The sequence below is a fragment of the Citrus sinensis genome, chromosome 7 (genome assembly GCF_022201045.2).
Source record: "Citrus sinensis cultivar Valencia sweet orange chromosome 7, DVS_A1.0, whole genome shotgun sequence".
In the NCBI taxonomy this organism is placed as follows: Eukaryota; Viridiplantae; Streptophyta; class Magnoliopsida; order Sapindales; family Rutaceae; genus Citrus; species Citrus sinensis.
The window spans coordinates 25984180-26004213 of NC_068562.1; positions in this window are offsets into that span (position 1 = coordinate 25984180).

Below are 20034 nucleotides of genomic sequence, written 5' to 3' on the forward strand. Positions count from 1 at the left end.
CGACGAGGTCGTGCAAGTCGTTCTCTAAGAGAGATAACACGACTACGGCTACGATTGGAGTATAGCCGTGCAAGCTTATCCCACGCTTGCTTGGATGTTGTGGAACTAGCTATGAGTGGGGCAACTCTTTCGGTGCAGGAGGCTAGGATGGAGTGAAAGATCAATTGATCTTGGCGTTTCCATAAGGTATAGGCTGTGTTGATGGTAGGCGGACCATTATTGCTGCCAGTTTGATACTGAGAAGGGCACTTAGATGTGCCATCAATGTAACCTGTCAGATTGTAGCCAAAAGCTAAAGAGAGGAATTGCGCTCTCCATGTAAAATAATTTTCGGGTGTAAGCCGTATAGGCAATTGGGCAGCGGCGTTGATTGAAACACAATCATTGGCTTGGTTATTTGATGAGTGGGGACTTTGGCTGGCTGGTGAGGTAGGGGAGATGGCTGAGGGTTCGGTGGCCATAGTGAGAGAAAAGAAAAAGGGATCAATTTACTCTTGTTAGAGAGAGAGAGAGAGCTCTGATACCATATTAAACTTGCATGGAACTGCTTTGTATTGCTATAGAGTGTTACAATATATACACGTTACAGCTAGCGTAAATAATGAAAGAGATAATAAGTAATACACTTCTTAACATAATGAACTACTGCACTTCTAAACATAATGAAATACTACCAACTAAGAACGTGAAGATCACGTTAAGCTATTAGACACTAGTATTTTTGTGAGTTTGTTAGGATCATAGTTTTGTTTCGCCTTTTTTTTTCTCAGAGTTTATTTTCTACATAATTTTCCTGTGGATCAAAGATTTGGGGCTAGCTGTAGTGACTTATTATTGTCCTCAAATGACCAATGACCAATACTTGATACACAACTTTTAATTTCATTCTCTCAGATCTTTAGGAGTATTTTTAGCTACACTAAGATGATACAGATTATAAAGGCTACAACATAGATTTAAGAACAATCATTTGAAATAAATCAATGGGTAGTCTTCAGTTTGAATGGGAGTAGGCTTTGGCCCACATGGAGAAAAGAATAAAATGCCTGTCTGGTTTCATTTCAGGACTCAAAAATTTTTCCCAGGGAAATTTCACGCACAACTTTGCTGTATCTTGCAAAAAAAAAAAAAAAAAAAAAGTAGCAATACTATATTATAAGTGTGTTCCTGCTGGAGATTGAACATTCTATGCTTTAAATTTGAAATTACAGGCCAAGCCCATTAAAAATGTCTGCCGTTAAATTAGAATTAATATGAAATAAATAAATAAAATTAAGAAAACGATTTTGAATTTAGATAGTATGTAAATCAAATTAAAATATGGAGATTGAGAAAAAAATTAAATAAAACTTGCTTTGCTAGACGACGATGAGCGGACGAACCATGTGATGAGTCTTCAACTCCATATTTGTGATTGCTGCAGTGTCTTCGATCAACATATGGTTATAAAAAGAAAACTAAATTGCCATTTTAATAGGATGTGTCTAACTAAATAGAAATAAATTATATTGATTTTTTATTCTGGCCATATTTTTTATTTTATTATTTTGTAATAATTTAGTTTCCTCCAACATTCTAAATAAGTCAAATAATTAAAATTAAATAAATTTTGGAAAGATTTATACAAAAGAATGAACTGCAAGAAGGAAGAAAAAGATTTGCAACAAACATAGAAAAGAACACTTTACATATTCAAGAGTTCTACTAAATATAGCACATAAAATGAAACAATTGCATGAGTAAATATAACTCACAAAATTCTTAAGCTTGGCAAAATAAAAATTTCGAATACATGCATAAGTTTTTCATATTTTTTTTCATTATTTTGATTAAGACGATCATTTATATATATAAATTGTAAGTATTTAATCTATTTTTGTATCATAAAACAGTTTTGAATCTTCTTCTCATGGTTATACTCCAAATATTCTGTGGGAAAGGACAATGAATATAACCAGTGTTTCTAACTTTCTACTGCCCACCTTGCTTCGTTCTCTCTCAATATTAAATTGTTCATCATTTAAGCCTTCATCATTTAACTTATTTTGAAGTGGGTACACCGGTGTTTCTACGTCCCTCTTAGCTAACTTCATTCTTGTTATTAAAGCTTTGATCATTTGAAGTCTTGATCATTTAACTGATTTTGAAGTGCGCACAATTTTGTTTTATTTTGTAATAATTTGGTTTCCTCCGACATTTTAAATAAGTGCAGTAATTAAAATTAAATAAATTTTGGAAAGGTTTATACAAAAGAGTGAATTAATTATATAAGAAGGAAGAAAAAGATTAAAGAGAAATATATACAAGAAATATATATATTTTTTTAATGTTTGGAGTTTTAGTCATATGGCAAAATAAAAATGAAATTTATGTGATGCCAAATCAAGAAATTCCTAAGACATGAATCAGTTTTTCCATTTCTTTTTTCTTTTAATTTTATCTAAGATGATCATTTATAAATGCAAATATTTAATAATATTTTTACCAGTGGCATGTTTTTATTTTATTTTGTTACTCTAGTCTTTGACAATGTAATTTGTAGAACAAAGAATAAATATTACAAAACAAAACATTAGATAAGCAAGTATAACTTTTTATTCGTACAGACAATCCACAGCAAAAGACTTTCTCCAAATAAAAACATATATAAAAGAAAGACTTCTGAATTCACACTATACGCAACAAGCACACATAGATCAACAACACAAGACAAGACAAGACAAGACCCTTGAAACTGAAGAAGCGGCAGAAGCAGCAGAGAATTAGTTAAGCTTGAGCTGGGGAGGGAGCAGGAGAAATTGCACGACAGTAGCTCAAGAATATGTTGCTTTGCTGGGGTGTGTATCCGAACCAAGGAAGAGTGCTAGGCCAGGCGCATTTTCTTGTGACGGTTTCGATGGCTCCGCAGCAGGGGGCAACATTGGCCATGCCAGTAAAGAAGAATTGGTAAATCACGGCTGAGCATTTGTTCAATTCTTGATATGCCTTCAAGCACTCATTGAATTGGCCTCCAGGCCATCCACTGGCTTGAAGCCTTGCTCCAAGACCGTAGCTAGCTGGCTTATTCATGGCACTTGCATTTGCAATGAGACTGGTTATTAGAAACAAAATGATGAGAAACAAATTTTTGAGAGCCATTGGTGACTGAACTAATAATTAACTTTTTGATTAATTTTCTTTGTAGTTGTTTGCTATGGGATGAACGAAACTCGATACTTTTTGAGGGTTTTTATATAGAGAATGATCATGTACACAACTCGCTTTGAAGTCAAAATGTGCCTCTGTTAATTAATGCTAATGACAGTTGAATAACAGCAAGTTTAGTCACTTGATTTTATTAATTTGTTTTATTTTTTAATTGAGCCCAAAATGGGCTATAAAATATTTTGCAATAAAAAAGAGGTAAAGAGAATCACAAAATCAGCCGCAAGCCAATTTTTTTTTTTAATTAATTAAGTTCAAAACGAATAAATTATTAACTCTAACTATCATGTAGATTGTTTAATTTGTTTAACTATTGTCGAATGAATTTTACTAGTGTTATGTTTTTGTGCAATAAACTGTACGTGCTGAACGCGATAGTTTATTTAAAATTTCTAACGATTTATTAATTATATTTGTTACTAATTAATTATATTTAAGAATTTTTCCTTAAATGCTAAATATTTACAAAACGTGCAGTTAATGAGAGAATTACAAAGAAAATAATATCTGAAGAAGAAAAGTGATAAGAGAATTACAAAGAAGCAACAAGGCAAAATAAATTATCAGTAAGGAAGGAATAAATGCACTCGAATAATTGCGGAGGGCGCTTGATTATCGTGGTAAGAATTTGATTACGGGGTAACGTGGACGTCGTGGACTTCGCGGCCGTGGGATTTGTAGGTCTTGATGTGAATCCCGCGGTGAGGATTCCACAAGCGGATGGTGCGGTTCTTGCCGCAACTCAGACAATAATTACCGTCGCCGTTGAACCGAGCGGCTAAAACTGCGCCATCGTGGCCCTTGAGTACGTTAGCCTCTGTCCTCGGCAGATCGGATACGCTCATCTTTTTGCTTCTTTGAGCGGGAACGAGTTATCGGGCGCCGTTGCGATGGAAAAAGCATAAACAATTCGAAATTGAGGGCTTTTATTGTTATTTTGTTTTTAAAGTACGGTAAATAAAGTTGGAGCCCCTGAATCTTTATGTAATTATAGTAAAACCGAAGATTACATTGATTGTTAACTTAGGTTCCTGATTTGATATAGTGATATATCGATTTGTCATGTCTGGTTTAAGGATCACCGATGATGATTTGACCCTTGTATCCCTACAAATTTTGAAGCAAATATTGATTTTATGATTTTTTTAAAGAAACATGAATGCTACATTTATTTATAGGGTGTGACTCGGGCACTATTGAATGATTAAAAAATTAATAAAATCTAATTATGTAACTTTGGTGAAACTATGCCATATGGTGCCCATATAATACTACAGTCATAATCTTATTATTGTTAATATACTGTACAAATATTTTTGAAAAATATTACAATAACGTAAACTAAATTCTTCCCTGATGTTAATGAGAAATCTAACTCAAGACCTAAATCCCATAAAACCTAATTTAACATATAAACGTAACAAGTAACAACTCGCCAAATATTGTCTTATAAAATAGAAAAGGTGTTAGTGGGGTTATGGATGGTTTATGTTAGTGGGGTTATGGATGGTTTATGGTACTGTGTGATGATTGTGAAGAGGTTTTGTGTGCTGTTTTGGGGTTTCTTGTGGCTTAAGGTACGGCTTCAATGGCGGTTCTTAATCAGAGGGATAGGGGTGAGGGGGTTACTCCTGCCCGCATGCTGAGGTTCTTTGGCTTATGGGTGCAAAAGAAAAGTGAGTTTGAGGAGATGTGCCTGCAGCACGAGTTGTTCTTCAAGAAGCTTATGATACTAATACACCGAACTCAGAGGAGATTTGGCTTGCAGCCTTTAAGCTCAAGTTTGAGAATCATGAGCTTGAAAGAGCCAGAATGCTTCTTGCTAAGGCAAGAGATAGGGGTGGTACGGAGAGTGTGTGGATGAAGTCAGCAATTGTTGAGAGAGAACTGGCAAACTATGTAGAGGAGAGGAGGTTGCTTGACAAGGAATTGAAACGATTTCCATTGTTTTTCAAGTTGTGGTTGAAGCCGGGACGGCTAGAGGAGATTCTTGGTCACTTGGAAGTTGGAACACGCTAAAGAAGCTTACGAGTCAGGTTGTAATCACTGTCCCAATTGTATATCATTTTGGCATTCACTTGGCAATTTGGAGGAGAAAAGCAATGGATTGCGTAAAGCTCGGGCACTGTCGAAGAATCCTCTAAGCCATGAAAACTGGCTTGTTACTATTCGAGTTGAATCAAAGCATGGAAACAAGAAGGAAGCTGATAGCTATATAACAAAAGCACTACAAAAGTGTCCGAACAGTGGAATACTTCGGGCTGAATTATTGTTGCTGTGACCAAGCTATTTTGGCCCGATAAGAAGGTTGACAAGGCAAGGACTTGGCTCAAAGAAGCAGTGATCCTTGTCTCGGATACAGGGACTTCTGGGCATTGTACTACAAATTCGAGTTGCAGCATGGCAATTTCGAGAACCAGAAGGAGGTGCTGAAGAAATGCATTGTGGCAGACCTAAAGCATGAAGAGAAATGGCAAGCTATTTCCCAGGCTGTCGAGAACTCTCACTAGCCAACTGAAACAATCTTAGAGAAAGTGGTTATTGCCCTTGGAAAGGAGGATAATGCTGTTAGAAAATGGTAGACACTATTAAACTTGCATGGAACTGCTTTGTATTGCTATAGAGTGTTACAATATGTACACGTTACAGCTAGCGTAAATAATGAAAGAGATAATAAGTAATGCACTTCTTAACATAATGAACTACTGCACTTCTTAACATAATGAACTACTGCACTTCTGAACATAATGAAATACCACTAACTAAGAACGTGAAGATCACGTTAAGCTATTACGCCCCCGCAAGAGAGGTGTACCGTCGAGAACACCGAGCTTGGACCGTGCACGCTCAAGGGGAAGCCGCTTGGTTAAGATATCAGCGAGCTGATGCTCAGAAGGAACATGAGCAACAGACAGCAAACCTTGCGCAATCTTATCATGAACAAAATAAAAGTCAATTTCCACATGCTTCATACGAGAGTGATATCTAGGATTTGTGCAAACATGAGTGGCACCAAGATTGTCACAGAGCAGCTTGGGCATAGGTGTCCGAATACCAAGTTCTGAGAACAAGTGTCGAAGCCAACAAAACTCAGAAACGGTAGTAGCAATGGCGCGAAACTCGGCTTCAGTAGAGGAACGTGCCACAAACTTTTGCTTTTTCGAAGACCAGGAAATGAGATTGCAACCAAGGAAGATAGCGTAAGCACTCGTAGAGCTGCGATTATCAAGATTGCCCCCAGTCAGAATCACTATAAGCAGCAAATGTAGAGGATGAAGACTGACGAAGAAAAAGGGCATGAAAAATTGTAGCTTTCAAGTAACGGAGAATGCGCTTGGCAGCCTGCCAATGCAACTTAGAGGGACTTTGTATAAACTGAGATAGTTTGTTGACCGCAAAGCAGATGTCAGGACGAGTGAGAGTGAGATATTGCAAGGCACCAAGAAGCTGATGATAAGACGTACCATCAGCAGAGACAGAACCATCGGTTTGTTGAAGACCAACGGTGGCAGACAGAGGAGTGGCAATAGGTTTAGCATCAGTCATGCCAAACCAGTCCAAGAGAGAACGAACATAGTGATGCTGAGAGAGAAACACACCAGACGGAGTGCGAAGCAACTCAAGGCCGAGAAAATGATGCAGAGAGCAAAAGTAGAAGCAAGACTATGAATGAAGTGCTGAATAACCCGGCCATGAGAACCAGTAATAATTAAGTCATCCACATAGACAAGAAAATAAATACGATGACTGTTGAGTGTTAGAAAATGTATATTTATAAAGGAGAAAATCGTCATTTTACACTTCAAGTTTTACTAACACCCTTACTTTTATGTATTTAACCTTCTTTTGATTTAATTCCATGTGTTTTATTTTAATTAAGTATTTTATGTATTTTAGGGGCATCATAGTCATTTCACAATAAACGAGAGACCAGACGGAAAAACGGACATCACTTTTGAACTCAGGACGGTCGAAAACCTTAGAGGGAGCATAAAAGTAAAAATGGCACTGTTCACATATACGGTACTATTCACGTGTACGGTATTGTCTACGTTACTGTTCACGACACTGTTCACATAGACGGATCGATGATATGGATTTAACCGATGATGTGGCATTGACTGATGAGGTGTCACGATCCTGTTGGACTAAAATTCTTATGTACTGTTGATGGTGACGTGGCAGCATATCAGTGGACCAAAAATCTCGCGTACGGTACATGCATCACACAGGATTATTTTCAACCAAACCGCGTCACTGTTCAACCCGGGTCAAACCGTGTTACTGTTCATCCGCGTGGTCAAACCGCGTACTGTTGACTGATGACGTGGCACAATCCTGAGCGTCCAAACTGTTTTTAATCCGATGACCATGATTTACTCTGTGTATCTATAAAAAAGGGGCCTCCCCCCCTAATTTGATAGCTTTGAATCCATTTTTGGGATCCATTTTCTGTAATTCATTTTCCATATTGTATTTTCTACGTATTTTAATAAATTTTTATTTTGCCCTTAGTTCAATTATGAGTAGTTAATTTTCTTTCAAGCTTGGGTTGAAGGTGAAGTCTCAACATGTGTCATGGGCTTTATTTGGTAAATTTATTTTCTTTTCCCTTCTAATTTTTGTGGATGATTTGATTTTTCGTCGACAAATAATAATAATCTTGTTTAGATACCGCCCTGGTTACACTGGCTCCCTAGTACAAGATTATTATTATTTGGCACGATAAGCCCTTAGCACCATATTGATTAGAGTGTGGTTCATGAGGTATGGATTCCCCCCTCATGATTTAATTGGTATTAATAAGGAATATTTAGCCCATGGTGCATGTTGATACGGATCCAGATACCCAAGTACGTTAATTTAATAGATTTTCACTTCAATTTATTCTCGCCATTTCAATTCCAATTTTAAGATAATCTAAGTCACTTTCACCACAAATCCAATCACCCTCATACAAAATTAATTCTACATATAACTAAAATCCACCTCCTCGTGGGATCGACGCTCGTCTCCATTAATCTATTCTACAATAGATTCGTGCACTTGCGAGTTCAATAAAATTTGAACAACAATGACCATCACGGTGATAAAGAAAAAGAGAAGCATCAGTCTTGCTTTGGCAGAATCTATAGGACAGTAAAAATTTGTACAGAGTAGTAAACCATGCACGAGGCGCTTGCTTAAGGCCATACAGAGACTTGCATAACCTGCAGACAAAGGAAGGCCGGTTAGAATCAATAAAACCAGGCGGCTGCTTCATGTAAACCTCCTCGTCAAGAGAACCATTGAGGAAGGCGTTATTGATATCCAACTGACGAATCGGCCAACCAAATTGCAAGGCTAAGCAAAAAATAACACGAACAGTAGAGGTCTTGACAACAGGGCTGAAAGTATCATGGTAGTCGAGACCAGAACACTGAGTAAAGCCGTTAGCAACCAGCCGCACTTTATACTTGTCAACAGAACCATCGGGGTGGCGTTTGACACGAAACACCCACTTACAACCAACCAAATTTTGAGAAGGTATAGAAGGAACAAGATCCCAAGTATGATTAAAAATAAGAGCATTATATTCAGTACGCATGGCCTGAAGCCATTGCGGGTCGACAAGGGCAGCCTTAATACTAGTTGGTTCAACAGTGAAGGGCAGCTGATGTGTGGAAATAATAGGAGTGAGGGTAGTGTGGTCAAGCCGTTTTGGTTTGCGTGACCGGGTTATCATTGGATGGGTTCAGGTCGGCAGTGGAGGTGGAGGTGTTGGTGGTGATGGTGATGGGGCTGTTGGTGACGACAGGAAAGTAGACGGGGCCGGTGATGAAAGATTGGAGATGGGAGATGAGGGAGTTAGTACTGGTGCATGGACATGGGGAGGTAAAGAGTAATAAGTATGAGGGTTATGAATAATACCCGAAGTAGAGGCGGAAGAGATCGGTGAAGAATCGGAGCTAGCAGGAAGCGAATCTGAAGTTGCAAGACGAGAACCACCCGGAGAAGAGGAGTGAGCCGACAGAACCGAGACCGAAAAAATGGATGGAAACCAGGAGGCGAGTGAAACAGAGGAGGGAGAGGCAGTAGATGTGAGGGACTGATAGCGAAATTGAGACTCAATAAATTGAATATCACGGGAAACATAAATCTTACCAGACTGAACATCTAAACACTTGTATGTACTTTATTATGGGCAATAATCGAGAAACACCCAAGGCTTGGACCTGGGCTCTAGTTTGTTGCGTGTATATGGGCGTAACCACGGGAAACAAAGACACCCAAATACACGTAGATTGGCATAATTAGGATGGGCATCAAATAAGAGCTGGAAAGGACAGGTCATGAATGTAGTTTTGGATGGTAGACAATTAATTAAGTAGGTGGCGGTTTGAAACGCAAACGTCCAAAAGCTAGGAGGTAGCGAGACTTGATGAAGTAACGCCAACCCCATCTCAACAATATGTCGATGACGACGTTCGGCGGCTCCATTATGTTGTGGTGTGTAGGGTGGTGTAAGCAGATGATTAATGCTCGTCTGTTGAAAAAATGAGGTGAGTTTGAGGAACTCACTACCACCATCGGTGTAAATATTACGAATAGTAGTAAGAAAATAATTTTGAACAAGTGTTTTAAAACGAACAAATATAGAGAAAACATCAGATTTTAGCCGTAACGGAAAAAACCAGACATACTTAGTAAAATGATCAACGAAAATCACGTAGTACTTATAATTATCAAAGGAAGTAACAGGGTCAGGACCCCAAACATCAGAATATATTAAATCCAAGGGACGAGGACTACATAAAGAAGGTTTGCCAAAAGGGAGTCGATGGCTCTTATTGCATAAACAAGACTCACAAGACTCAAAATCCAAGTGCGAAGACAAATTGAAGGTACGAAAAACAAATTTCAAAATATCCCTAGACGGATGACCTAGACGCTGATGCCAGTGAGCGGCATAAGTTTTTATTGTAGCATTTGAAGTCGGCAAGGCTGGTACGGGTAAAGAAGAAGCTGCCGGGCACTCATAGACACCCTGATTATTTCGGCCTTACAAGAGGACCGCCCCCGTGCTCAAATCCTTCACCTGAAAATGATCACGAAAAAATTCAATGGAGGTTTTATTAACATTGCAAATTGAGACACGGAGATTAAATTTCTGTTGATAGTCGGAACATAAAGAATATTTTACAAATAAAATTTTGAGTTAGAGGTACATAAGGAAGTTGAGCCAGTGTGAGATATACCAAGACCCATGCCATTACCAACAATGACGGAATCAGAACCATGGTAAGGGCTATGAGTGCTCAAATTTCGGAGATCTCTTGTAACATGATGTGAGACGGCGCTGTCGACTAACCAATTGGGGTTGGATGTGCCTGTGGTTACTGTGTGGTTCATAGTCGGACTGTTTTTGTGGGAGGTAAAATCCAGAAAATCTCGTGCTGTATGGCCCTTGGTACCGTAAAGTTGACAGTAGCCCTGGTAGCCGATGGGCTGCTTCTTTTGATATCCTCCATTGTTGCGATACTGGCCTTGTGGGTTGCGATTCTGAGACTGATAATTTCTGTTGTTGCCATTTTGATTCTGATACCCACGGTTAGGACCATTATTAAATCCCGGATTGCTGTCTCTTCTTTGGTTCTGATAAGGGCCACGGTTTGTTGTCTGCTGTTTGACTGCGGCATTGACAGTGATAGCCGTGTCTGTGGATTTTTCCTCTTGCTTCAACATATCTTCGTAATCTATAAGCTTTTCATACAGCTCATCAAAAGAAAGTGGTGTCTCACGGATCCGAACACCAGCAATAATTTCTTTGAAATCTTTTCCTACGCCATTAATAATTTGTACCACGAGATCATCATCTATAACAGGAACATCAATCAAAGTAATTTCATCAGAAATAGAACGTAAGTTATTTAAATATTCGGCAACAGGTTGTCCATCACGACGAGGTCGTGCAAGTCGTTCTCTAAGAGAGATAACACGACTACGGCTACGATTGGAGTATAGCCGTGCAAGCTTATCCCACGCTTGCTTGGATGTTGTGGAACTAGCTATGAGTGGGGCAACTCTTTCGGTGCAGGAGGCTAGGATGGAGTGAAAGATCAATTGATCTTGGCGTTTCCATAAGGTATAGGCTGTGTTGATGGTAGGCGGACCATTATTGCTGCCAGTTTGATACTGAGAAGGGCACTTAGATGTGCCATCAATGTAACCTGTCAGATTGTAGCCAAAAGCTAAAGAGAGGAATTGCGCTCTCCATGTAAAATAATTTTCGGGTGTAAGCCGTATAGGCAATTGGGCAGCGGCGTTGATTGAAACACAATCATTGGCTTGGTTATTTGATGAGTGGGGACTTTGGCTGGCTGGTGAGGTAGGGGAGATGGCTGAGGGTTCGGTGGCCATAGTGAGAGAAAAGAAAAAGGGATCAATTTACTCTTGTTAGAGAGAGAGAGAGAGCTCTGATACCATATTAAACTTGCATGGAACTGCTTTGTATTGCTATAGAGTGTTACAATATATACACGTTACAGCTAGCGTAAATAATGAAAGAGATAATAAGTAATACACTTCTTAACATAATGAACTACTGCACTTCTAAACATAATGAAATACTACCAACTAAGAACGTGAAGATCACGTTAAGCTATTAGACACTAGTATTTTTGTGAGTTTGTTAGGATCATAGTTTTGTTTCGCCTTTTTTTTTCTCAGAGTTTATTTTCTACATAATTTTCCTGTGGATCAAAGATTTGGGGCTAGCTGTAGTGACTTATTATTGTCCTCAAATGACCAATGACCAATACTTGATACACAACTTTTAATTTCATTCTCTCAGATCTTTAGGAGTATTTTTAGCTACACTAAGATGATACAGATTATAAAGGCTACAACATAGATTTAAGAACAATCATTTGAAATAAATCAATGGGTAGTCTTCAGTTTGAATGGGAGTAGGCTTTGGCCCACATGGAGAAAAGAATAAAATGCCTGTCTGGTTTCATTTCAGGACTCAAAAATTTTTCCCAGGGAAATTTCACGCACAACTTTGCTGTATCTTGCAAAAAAAAAAAAAAAAAAAAAGTAGCAATACTATATTATAAGTGTGTTCCTGCTGGAGATTGAACATTCTATGCTTTAAATTTGAAATTACAGGCCAAGCCCATTAAAAATGTCTGCCGTTAAATTAGAATTAATATGAAATAAATAAATAAAATTAAGAAAACGATTTTGAATTTAGATAGTATGTAAATCAAATTAAAATATGGAGATTGAGAAAAAAATTAAATAAAACTTGCTTTGCTAGACGACGATGAGCGGACGAACCATGTGATGAGTCTTCAACTCCATATTTGTGATTGCTGCAGTGTCTTCGATCAACATATGGTTATAAAAAGAAAACTAAATTGCCATTTTAATAGGATGTGTCTAACTAAATAGAAATAAATTATATTGATTTTTTATTCTGGCTATATTTTTTATTTTATTATTTTGTAATAATTTAGTTTCCTCCAACATTCTAAATAAGTCAAATAATTAAAATTAAATAAATTTTGGAAAGATTTATACAAAAGAATGAACTGCAAGAAGGAAGAAAATGATTTGCAACAAACATAGAAAAGAACACTTTACATATTCAAGAGTTCTACTAAATATAGCACATAAAATGAAACTTGCATGAGTAAATATAACTCACAAAATTCTTAAGCTTGGCAAAATAAAAATTTCGAATACATGCATAAGTTTTTCATATTTTTTTTCATTATTTTGATTAAGACGATCATTTATATATATAAATTGTAAGTATTTAATCTATTTTTGTATCATAAAACAGTTTTGAATCTTCTTCTCATGGTTATACTCCAAATATTCTGTGGGAAAGGACAATGAATATAACCAGTGTTTCTAACTTTCTACTGCCCACCTTGCTTCGTTCTCTCTCAATATGAAATTGTTCATCATTTAAGCCTTCATCATTTAACTTATTTTGAAGTGGGTACACCGGTGTTTCTACGTCCCTCTTAGCTAACTTCATTCTTGTTATTAAAGCTTTGATCATTTGAAGTCTTGATCATTTAACTGATTTTGAAGTGCGCACAATTTTGTTTTATTTTGTAATAATTTGGTTTCCTCCGACATTTTAAATAAGTGCAGTAATTAAAATTAAATAAATTTTGGAAAGGTTTATACAAAAGAGTGAATTAATTATATAAGAAGGAAGAAAAAGATTAAAGAGAAATATATACAAGAAATATATATATTTTTTTAATGTTTGGAGTTTTAGTCATATGGCAAAATAAAAATGAAATTTATGTGATGCCAAATCAAGAAATTCCTAAGACATGAATCAGTTTTTCCATTTCTTTTTTCTTTTAATTTTATCTAAGATGATCATTTATAAATGCAAATATTTAATAATATTTTTACCAGTGGCATGTTTTTATTTTATTTTGTTACTCTAGTCTTTGACAATGTAATTTGTAGAACAAAGAATAAATATTACAAAACAAAACATTAGATAAGCAAGTATAACTTTTTATTCGTACAGACAATCCACAGCAAAAGACTTTCTCCAAATAAAAACATATATAAAAGAAAGACTTCTGAATTCACACTATACGCAACAAGCACACATAGATCAACAACACAAGACAAGACAAGACAAGACCCTTGAAACTGAAGAAGCGGCAGAAGCAGCAGAGAATTAGTTAAGCTTGAGCTGGGGAGGGAGCAGGAGAAATTGCACGACAGTAGCTCAAGAATATGTTGCTTTGCTGGGGTGTGTATCCGAACCAAGGAAGAGTACTAGGCCAGGCGCATTTTCTTGTGACGGTTTCGATGGCTCCGCAGCAGGGGGCAACATTGGCCATGCCAGTAAAGAAGAATTGGTAAATCACGGCTGAGCATTTGTTCAATTCTTGATATGCCTTCAAGCACTCATTGAATTGGCCTCCAGGCCATCCACTGGCTTGAAGCCTTGCTCCAAGACCGTAGCTAGCTGGCTTATTCATGGCACTTGCATTTGCAATGAGACTGGTTATTAGAAACAAAATGATGAGAAACAAATTTTTGAGAGCCATTGGTGACTGAACTAATAATTAACTTTTTGATTAATTTTCTTTGTAGTTGTTTGCTATGGGATGAACGAAACTCGATACTTTTTGAGGGTTTTTATATAGAGAATGATCATGTACACAACTCGCTTTGAAGTCAAAATGTGCCTCTGTTAATTAATGCTAATGACAGTTGAATAACAGCAAGTTTAGTCACTTGATTTTATTAATTTGTTTTATTTTTTAATTGAGCCCGAAATGGGCTATAAAATATTTTGCTATAGATAACAGGTAAAGAGAATTGCAAAATCAGCCGCAAGCCAAAAAAAATTAATTAATTAAGTTCAAAACGAATAAATTATTAACTCTAACTATCATGTAGATTGTTTAATTTGTTTAACTATTGTCGAATGAATTTTACTAGTGTTATGTTTTTGTGCAATAAACTGTACGTATTGAACGTGATAGTTTATTTAAAATTTCTAACGATTTATTAATTATATTTGTTACTAATTAATTATATTTAAGAATTTTTCCTTAAATGCTAAATATTTACAAAACGTTCAGTTAATGAGAGAATTACAAAGACAATAATACTTGAAGAAGAAAAGTGACGAGAGAATTACAAAGAAGCAACAAGGCAAAATAAATTATCAGTAAGGAAGGAATAAATTCACTCGAATAATTACGGAGGGCACTTGATTATCGTGCTAAGAATTTGACTGGTAATTTTTTTTCTTTAAATATATAATAAACTGTAGCAGTTAATTGCGATTATTATTTGTTTTAGAAAAATAATAAACTCGCAGATGTAGATCACCTATATTGGGGCGAGCCTAAAACATGCAGTTGTCTTACAAAGATAGACTAGCCTTTTAAACTGGACTATGCATTAAAGTTTTGCTAGCGTACGGGCAACGGCGGCCTTAGCCCATTGGTAATTTAAATTCCAAAGTAAAATATTAACTTTGTAAGTGTTTATCAAACATTTTTGAGACTGTCGTGGCTGATTATTAAATCACCAGGATCATTTTGTGCAACTAGAATGAGCAAAACAAATACTAAAAAATGCACTGGAAACTCAGGCAGCTTTCACTGATAGTGAGGGAAGGAGGTAATGATTGTGAGTAAAGCTTTGAATAGTGCTATGATCCATGTGTCATTTGTCTGAACAAAAGACTGAAAAGAGTTTAAAGAGACTTTTATCCTAGACTCGGTCATAATTAAAACCAAATCATCACGTAAAATCATGCCGTAAATACATAGCCATGAATATTTTTAACTAAGTTAACGAGTAATATTATTTATGGGTGGGCAAACCCAATCCGACCCAATAGATTTTTTTTAAAAATTATATGAGATTAATTACAACTCATATTTCATAATATTTATAATCAAACAATTACTAAGATTAATTTATAAATCTTATATAATACAATTCAAAAGTTTCCCTCACTCAAATTAAAAAAAGGAAATTAAACATTGTGAGGGCTCGAACTCGTGCCCTCACAATTCTAGGAGTGGCTTAATCTGACCCAATAGACTTGATCCAACCTAATCTAACCAAATTTAATTTTAATAGGTTGAATATATTATTGTGGATTAATTGAGTCAATCTTTTCAAACACAATTAATAATCAAGTTGGGTTGGGTTACTTATGATGAACCCATCTAACCCATCTCAACCCACGTTAATAATAATAACAATGATATATAAATCTTCAACTGTAAAATTTTAAAGACCTAAATGGCTAACTTAATTTTTAACTCTTTTTATTTATTTATTTATGTTTAGAAGGTACCATTTCATTCTCACATCTACTACTCTAAACTCTAATTCTAAAACTAAAATCACTCTCTCATAGAAGTAAATTTATTATCTTATAAGTTTAATTTTGAAAGTAGGTTTCAGTTTCTCTTTATCTTTCGTAAGCACTTAAAAGTATATAATTGTATGTCATTTTCATTGTTTTTATTCGATAAGGTGCTAGCTAATTATCTAAAAGGTTTGAATTTGAAATTCAAAAAAGAGATTCGGGAAGATAGGAATAAAGTCTAGAAGTTGTCGAAATTTTCTTAATTTTAAGATAGTTGATTTTTTACATTTTGTTTATCGAATACTAAATAGTGAATAGAATTTTCACGTTATAATAGATTTATATTTAATTTTAATAAGTTTCATTTCACGTTTTATTTTTTTCTTTAATTAATTTTAATTTTAATTTAACCTTCATTTCGATTAATCCAACCCAACCTAACCCGATATGATTAAGGATTGGGTTGGATTTGGTTAAACAAATTTATTTAATTGAGTTGAGTTGAGTTGATTTTATCTCAACTCATTTAATAGTAGGATGAGTTGAATTTTCTCAAACCTTATCCAACCCAGCCCACAACCACCCTAATATTAATTACGTGACATATACTGAGATACAGATACTCAAATTTTATATGACTTCAATATTAGGATTCCTATCACTTTTCTATGAACTATTCGGTGAACCTAATCTTGGGTTAAAACATTTTTTTTCTTAAATAAGAGGCTAATTAATTCATATTCATAATAAATTTATAATAATTTAAGTCATATTCATAATAAATTTACAATATTTTTTTGTTTCACTCCAAGAAAAATAGAACAATCTTATTGCGATGCCTTTATTTAGGCGCCATAACCAAGATAAGTGATTCAAAACAATCGAATCTAAATGAAAAAACAAAGATACGGTGTTTATAATCTTCTTCAAATTGAAGATCCTATGAATGGACTAGAGAAGATTATAGTATTGTTTTAAAAGATCCCATAAATGTAACAAGAAGAATACTGCAACCTTTCTTTTTGCGATCCTAGCAAAGATTTTAACCTTAACATCTTAGAGTAATTTTCGGGGGGTTGTAAAAATAATAAACTAAGTAGTATTATCGATTTCTAAAGGGTGGCTAAGAATTTGAGTTATTTCCCATATCCTATTTGAGTTATTTCACATATCATCATATTAACAAGGCCATAGCAATGATTTTGTTTAGCTAATATGCAAAATTGGGCTTTCTTCGTATGGTTGGTGGGGTTACCAAATATCGGCTTACATGACGGTTTTGTAATCACTTTTCTTTCTTCTTCTCCTTTTTTTTTTCTAATTTAAAAAAGCACACACTCACACACACACCATAGTTTTCTTGTTTGAACATCTAGCATTTTACATTACTAATTCAAAATAAAATATTAATTTCTCCTGATCCGAGGAATTCGGAACTTTCTATAGATCATACATAAACCGTTGTCATCATGATCCATCAGAAAATTAATTTTTTTTATTCAGAAACTTCTATTCCTTTAATTTTCACGTTGCCACTAAGCTAAACTATATCATTAGTCAAATTCATACCACAATATGTACATATCCCAAAAGACTTATTAGTTCGCTTTGTGATACAAATTAATTAACACAGTTAATTTTTGACTTACTAAATGAGGCACATTTTGCTTGTTTCTCCTCTTCCTCTCACTATTCCATATAAATTAAATCATCCTGAAACTTCAAGTTTTAACCATCTCTGTCCAAAAAAAAAAGAAAATACATATAAAAGAAAAATGATCACCATGGCCATAAAAAATAATGTGTTTTTCATCATTTGGGTCCTAATGATGACATGCCACAGAGCATATGCAACAGAATCTAGGAGCTACGACCTCAACAACAACAACATGAATAATCCAAATCTAGGTCCATGCTACGGTCCCGATTCGGGCCAAGCCTATTATGAGTGCTTCAAGGCAATTCAGGGTTTGAATTCGTGCTCAAATTTGATTGCCAAATTCTTCACAGTCTCCCGCTCAGACATTGCTCAGTGCTGCAGCGCCATTGACAGGGTTACAAGTGAATGCAGCAGCTGGCCTGACGCGAACACGTACACGGACCCACTCCCTGCATTCGGCTACACAGACCAGGAACTCGACATGCTCGTATGCTACTGTAGTAGGGCATCTTCTCCGGCTGCCTCTTCAGCTCCAGCTCCAGCTTTAGCGCCTAATTTAATCTACTAATTATTATGAGTGTCAAATTCAGATCATCTATTTTTTTTTAATTATTATTATTATTTTTACTTTGGTGAGAGATACTGTGTTATATATGCTACTAAATGAATACTAATGCGCGCACAGGATCCCATTAAAATTCTGTAGTTAAATATGCTTGGGCGAAATCAATGTTTAGAAGTTTCTCTTTATTTATTTTGCTTCTAAAAAATAAGCTCATATATTTTATATATTATGAGTCTTTTTAAAGGTATCCCTGGCCATCTTATCAGGTTGATTGATCATTAGTCATGTTCTAAGGACTTAGTAGCGTTCCGTTCACTATAAAACTATGTGGTTTAATATGGTGACTTTATTAAATCACATGGTTTAATGAAGTAATTATGAGTGTGAAATTCACATCAATTAATTTCTCTTGATTATTTATTTTACTTTGGAGAGAGGTACTTTGTTGTGTATGCCAATAAATGACCCTTGTATGTGTATTTGTGGAATATAATTAAAGATAATTCTAATTTTTTTTATGTTATCTTTTACGTCTAATTTGTATTTTACTTTGGCTAGATCATCCACGCAAATAGAGCGAAACTACTTAAATTAGTTCATCTATGTTATTATGTAAATTCAATAATCTCATATAGCTAGGGATGGCAATGGGGTAGATATGGATTAGATCTACTTTGCTCAAGATCTAGATCCATAATAAAAAGTTAGATTCGTAGCTGCTCCAAATCCATCATGGATCCATGTTTTTTCGCTTCATATCTAGATCCGAAACAAAAAAATAAAGATCTATATTTGCTCTATATCCAAAAAGAAAAATTAAAATCTAAATATGTTTTAGATCCATCATGAATTCTAAATCTCAATAATAAGAAAGCAATAATTTTTTAGAAAGAAAATTAAAGACTAACATGCATTGGTAACAATTAAATTATATCATTTGTTTAAAAAATCTAATAAGTATTGTATCTTCTACTTTTACACTAAAACAAATAATTAAGAAAGATAATAAAATATCCATCAAAAGTAATTGTAGGAATAAAATCATTGTAATATTCTAATGTCTCCTTTACCATTCTCAGATTCACACCACACCATCATCATTCCTATGTCATTAAATAATAACATATAAGTTAAATATGATTTATTATATTTAGTGCTTTATTATTTTTATTATGACCATATTTAACTAAATATATGATTAACATAATTATTTTATAGTTGATAGCCACCACTTATTAGTGATTATACAACATAAATAAGATTATGAGAAACTGATAGGAAAAAAAAAGCTAAAGTCTAGAGATTTTCCTACTAATTAAATGATTGATCTAAGTATTCAAATGAAGTGGAGAAGTAGCAGTAGACTAAAGAGAAAGAAAGAGGCTAAATTGTAGAGTGAAAAACTTAAAAAAAATTAAGGTTGATTGTCCTAATTTTATTTTACACTTAATTAATTTTTGTCTTATTATCATTTAAATACCTTTAAGTTTTAAGATTTTTAATTAAATGCTAAATGCCACTAATATGCTATGAATAAATTTTATTATCATTTATAATTACATAATTGTTAAGAAAATTTTAAAATAAAATAAAATTAAATGGTAAGTGAATATGGATCTGGATCTAAATACTAAGATAAATCCAGACTTACTCCAGATCTACTTTAGATGTACGCATCGATATCCAAATTCATTTTAGTCCGGCCCAAATATGATCCGATTGGATTTGAATCATGTGGAT